Consider the following 6,264-nt stretch of genomic DNA (forward strand, 5'->3'; position numbering starts at 1 on the left):
ATCAACATGCAAATCAAAGAAAAAACCAGAATACCATTTGGAAAATTCAAAAACTAGATGGGACTACTGCATATGCAACTGAGGACATAAAATGTGAAGCAGTACAACATTTATGGACTTTCTTTCAGAAGCGGCATGGAAATTATATTGAAGGCCATATTTGGGGATTGAACGAGTTCCCACATATGTTCAATGAGGAGAAGAACATGGAAATATACAAACCGATTACACTAGAAGAAATTTTGCAGGTATGGAAAACATTTGCAAAGGATAAGAGTTTGGGCCTTGATGGGTGGACTATAGAAATCTTCATTCACTTCTTTGATTTGGTTGGGGCGGACTTGGTAAACATGGTACAAGAATCACAGTCTCAGGGGCAAGTATCAGGAGCAATAAACGCCACCTTTTTGGCACTAATCCCTGAAGCATCTGCCACCTCAACATTTCTTGACTTCCGGCCCATTTCGCTTTGCAATATTACCTACAAGCTCATCTCCAAAATAATTGTGGAGAGCATCAAGGAAACTCTCTCCAGCCACATCAGAAGGGAACATTTGGGTTTCCTCCATAACAAATCGATACATGATGTTGTTGTCATGGCTTAGGAGGTTATCCATTAGATACATACTAGAAAGTTGAAGGCAATAGTGATGAAAGTGGATCTTTGGAAAGCGTATGACTGTGTTGATTGGTATTTCCTTAGATTCATTCTAACAAAGATTGGTCTATCGTATGCTATTGTAGAGTGGATTATGGCATGTGTCCAAACAACCCAATTTGCGGTACTGATAAATGGCTCCCCCTCAAATTTCTTCGTTGCCAAGGATGTTCGCTTTCACCTCTACTCTTCATATTGATGATGGAATGCCTTAGCCTCATGTTATGTGGGGAAGTGTCGGAGGGTCTTTTCAATGGAATGAGATTGGCCGCTAGTATCAGGATCTCCCATAATTTCTTCATAGATGACATATTAACTTTTGGAATGATTTCCTGCCCATAATGGAGGCAGTTCCATGACATCCTATAGCATTTTGGGGATGCCTCTAGTGCGAAGGCAAATACAGGAAAATCTTTTATTATATTCAACACGAGACCCCGAGGAGATATATGAGATTGGGAGCATGTTCAACTTCAAGACTCTGCCTTTATGTGAAGGACTCACATACTTGGGGTTCTGAATCAAGCCAAACAGGTATAATATTCTAGATTGGCAGTGGCTGTTAGATAAATACAGGAAGAAGATTAATGGCTCGGCACACAAGATTTTGTCATTGGGAGGCAAATATAGTTTGGTTCAAGCAGTTCTACAACAAATGGCAGTTTACTGGGCACACTTGTACATACTTCCCACGACTTTCATTAACAAGATCAAACAAATTATGGTACAATTCATTTGGTCAAGTAAGGAAGGCATCCACAAATACCACCTGTCCAAATGGGATAACATAACAATTCCTAAGGACCTGGGAGGCTGGGGCATCTTAAACATTAGTTTCTTTGGGCGGGTTCTCATCATCAAATCTATGTGGCGTGGATTCTTCAAAGAAGGTATATGGAGAGATATAGTGGCTTCTAAGTATTTACAGAACAAGAGGGTAGCAGAATGGATCAAATTGGGCCTTATTGGAAACAACTTGGGTTCCTACATATGGATATGTTTCCAAAAGGTGAGAGATATATTTTTGCAGAGAATTTGCTGGTCTTTTGGTAGAGGGAATCAAATCATGATCGGGGAAGATAACATCAAAGAGGTGGAGGCCACACATAACATGACAGAAGGTTTGATCCTACGTCTCCACCAAAGAGGTATCTTCATAGTTGAACGGGTCATTGATGGATGGAATGGTTGCTCTCCAATTCGGGAAAATGCAGACTTGTTGGGACTGACGAATATAATTGCTACTAAGTGGGATGAATACATCCTACGACTTTGGCACGCTGGACTTTGCAGATCAGAAGTTGGGGACACTCTCTCCTGAGTGGGGAAGCTTCGCACGAATCTGATTGAGGTGGCATATATTTATAGGTACCTCATTCACTCACACCACAATCTACTCCATTAATGTTGGTTTACTATGGTCTAGAAAATTGACATCCCCATTAAAATCATACTTTTTAACTGGTTGGTATGGAAAAATAAAAACCTTACATGGGAGAATTTATGCAAGAGGGGATGGATGGGACCGGGGAGATGCCCCCTGTGTAGGACTTCCATTGAAAACAACTTTCATCTATTCTTAGAATGTCAGTTTGCATCCTGTGTCTAGCGTGGCATATGTATTGCACTAAACTTTCCTTACAGACACTTTGGAAACATGGTCGATTGTTATTTATGGTGGTTGCAGCACGACGCAAAGGTGAGGGTTGTGCCCTTTCTCACCACCTGGGAAATATGACGTGCTAGAAACAAACTCATCTTTTATGGGATTCTGATACACTCTTATTTTATTATACATAAAGTTCTACTTTGTCTGCAGGATGTTAGAATCCCAATCCACACGATAAGGGATAGATCTCACAGATTTGCTTCAAAATCAATTCATTTTCCGGCGGGTTACTTTGACGGAGCCGCTTATAATTCAAATTGTGGTTGCAGTGTTTGGCTCCGGTGGACCATATTTTCTAGTACATGTTCCATTGGAATGGTGGACATAGTACTAAAATGAGAGCAAAAACATTGGTTCTTTGGGGCCTGTTGTGGATTTCCAGGCAATTGTGTATTGATACTTTATTTGTGTATGGGGACTCACAAGTGCTCATCAATGGCTTATCGACAAACTCAAATTCCCCCCCCCCCCCTGCATCTTTCAGCGTGGATCGCGTAGATCAAATTTCTCTAGGGCACCTTTACATCGATCACTTTCCAACACATATATCGCGAGAAGAACCAGGTTGCAGATTTCTTGTCTAAGCATGGGATGGAGAGACAATTCAAGCTAAGAGATCCTTTCCCCTCCCATAGCTTCTGGTTTTGATTTTCTTATTATATCTATGCAAAGTTTATATGGTTATGCACTTTTTTTGACTCAGTCAGTGATGGCAGATGCCATTATCACAATCATGGCAGATATTGACGTTGATAGCATCTTTTAGATATGAAAAGATATGTATAAATCTATTACTTGGTCAATTGATAAAAACATTTTGAATATGAAAGTTTAGATGTACAAAGTACAAGTTGAGAAGAATCCCACTCTAAAAAAAAGTTAAACCAAGGTTAGCACCCGTAAAAAGTACCGAGTTGAGAAGAAGCCCAGTTTAGAAAAAAAGTACCAAGTTGAGAAGAATCCCAGTCTAAAAAAAGTTTAACCAAGGTTAGCACCCGTAAAAAGTACCAAGTTGAGAAAAAGTCCCGTTTAGAAAAATGTACCAAGTTGAGAGGAAGTCCAGTGTAGAAAAAAAGCACCAAGTTGAGAAGAAGCCCACCCTAATTTTTCCACTTAACTATTGGAACCCTCCAAAATAATTGTGCCTACAATCTCTCCATTCAACTAAATGTCAACGCACTCAGGGAGCAATCAAGCTGGGAGCGGCTGTTAATGTTGTGACATATGATGAACAGGATCGAAATTAGGACTACAACAAATCACACTTCACATGCCTTTCTAGGAGTGATTCAGTTTCTAAGAGATGACATTTGAAGAATTGAAGATAATGAAAGTTCTATTGATTTCACTTGGTTGGTATTTTACGTTTTCATCCCAAAGTGGCAGTTGAATTTTTACAACGATGTTGGACCAGTTTCCATAAGCAAATGTATTTAATGTTCCGATTGTGTTTTGCTTAAACAAAATTGATAAATATGATAAATGAGTCAATGGAAGATCCTGTTTGAGAATTATAGAAATATAGAGCATAAGACTATAAAGTCCTTACATTAAAAATCAAACACAGGTATCAACCTACACTAACAATTTGGTTCTTAAGGACGTTACTTTGGCCTGTAATGCACCCTTGTGACTATTCAAAGCGCATTTTCCCAGGAACGGTTAGAACACACAGAACAAAGCTAAGTGCAGCTTGTGGAAAAGAAGCTGGCAGCCTTCGACAAAGTCACCCAAACAGAGCGATAGCCTTTGGAGGAAATAATGGAAAGGTTGAAAGGTTATGTTGTATAAGGGCAGACAGTGTTAAAATTTATTAGGAGCATGATGTAGTCAGGTATTCTGTCATGGATACGTTTATGGAGACTGCTACTGCTAGAGTTTGGAAAGTATTTTATGTTTTTCAACGTAGGTGTAGAGATGTAGAGTTATCAGACTGGAAAACCACTTAAATTTTTTTTAGGTTTCTAGGGGTTCCGGTGATTCTCTATGGTTGTGAACTATGGGCTAGTAGTACAGCAGTGGAGACAAATTGAGAAAATTCAGATGTGTGATTACAAACAAATTTAAGAATAAAAGTGCAGTTCTTTATGATATCTTATTAAGTGAAACAAGGACTGCTCCTATTGAAGCAATTGCTATGGTGCGAGTCATAAGATATTTAAAATAAAAAAATAAAAAAAATTGAGCAAATGGAAAGGGGTAGATGGCCTAAGGTTGTCTTTAATGATAGATTGTGCAAAAGCAAAAAAACTTGGATGCAGCAAAATAACAAATGTTTTAGTAAACGGGGTATTTGCTTGAACGCCTATTCCATAAACACCAAAGAGATAAAAGTTTTTGTTATGGAAAAGTTCCACAAGCATACTTGGGATAAGGAGCTAGGAAGAAAGAAAAATTACTCTATTGAAGTGTTTAATCACACTCATAGTCATCCAACCAAAAACATACATAGAGGCCAGTTTCTCTTGAAAAGCCAAAATTCTTATTGCTGACTAATTCCCATCAACTCCATTGTGAAACAGGGGGCTGGAAAAAGGCCAAAAGAAGCGTGGGAAGAAAGAATATGCATTTTTTGTTCTTCCGCAAAAGTGGAAACAGAAAAACATTTCATTTTAGAATGTGACGCTTTCAAAGACAACAAGAAAGTTATGCAAATATGCTGACAGCTAGCTCTTGGAATAATCTGTTTAGCCATAGGTTTGTCGCTGGGAGCATTTATTTTGAAGCTTCATAGAAAAAGGCCAAATACATCAAGTAGATGGAAAAACAATCTGTTCCATAAATTATCTTTAGCCTAGTTAAAATTCTTTCTTTCTTTCCTTTTTTTCTAATGAAAAAGATTGGAAAAAAATTCTAGCAGATTTATTTGTCACCGCAGCTGGAACTAGATTAGTATAGGGATATTGAAGATGTAATGTTTTGCTACAGTGGAAAGAGTTTCAGTCCCTTGCATTATTATTGCAGTCCACAGAGAAGTCGATAGTCAACATTATTTCATGATTGAGGTCTACACAAGTCCAACGTTATAATTCTTGCAGGCTCAAAAAGATCGACCGCCTGTAGCGTTCATCTTCACATCCGACAGAATTGTGGCGGGTCAACGAACTTTAAAAAAAGTGGGAGTGGCGCAAAGTCGTTTTCCAAAACCACTCATCAGAAAATCAACGAACGTCCCTGATTACGCCACCCCTCTCCTCTATTTTCGAAAACCTTGAAAGGTGGTTTTCCGTTTTAACAAAACCACAAATGGTTTTCTGACGTACATAACGACAACACTGGAGGCTGCACGCCATTCAAGCACCACGGAGGCCAACAACGTCCAACTCATCTGTACGTAACATCTGATAAAGACCGGGCCCACTCCTATTATTTAGATTCAAAGTTTTATTAGTGTATTGTGGGTCTAATTGAAAGCCCACGAATATATTGTAAAAATCTTCAAAAAAGGGGCCGAATTTTATTTTGTAAAGGGATAATAGTCAATTTAATAATATACATATGAGATATTAAATTGATATTTTTTTTAATTTATTGTTTCAAAACTCTTAAAAAAACAATTTTATAATTGTTTCAAGAATCAATTTGAAAATTAATATTTTTTTGTAATTTATTATTTCAAAACTCTTAAAAAAACAATTTTACAATTGTTTCAAGAATCAATTTGAAATGGACACGAACATTGAGTCATAGAAGATCAACAAAGAGATTGAATAGGCGTTTCGAAGCACGGAGTCTAGAGAAAAAGGGTGGATGTAAATGATGAAGTCTCTTGAAAAGTTATTAATGAAGTTTATTTTGATTTTAGCCTTGGTCAATTGTAGATTTTGTTTTTCTTTTAGTGTGTGTAACATTTTGATTTTAGCAGCTGTAGATTTTGTTTTTTTTTTACCATGTGTAATATTTTAGGAAATGTGTTTTTCTTTCACTTATATGTGAT

The sequence above is a fragment of the Pinus tabuliformis genome, chromosome 8 (genome assembly GCF_031772625.1).
Source record: "Pinus tabuliformis cultivar Carrire ecotype Pingquan chromosome 8, CPIR1, whole genome shotgun sequence".
NCBI classification, from domain to species: Eukaryota; Viridiplantae; Streptophyta; class Pinopsida; order Pinales; family Pinaceae; genus Pinus; species Pinus tabuliformis.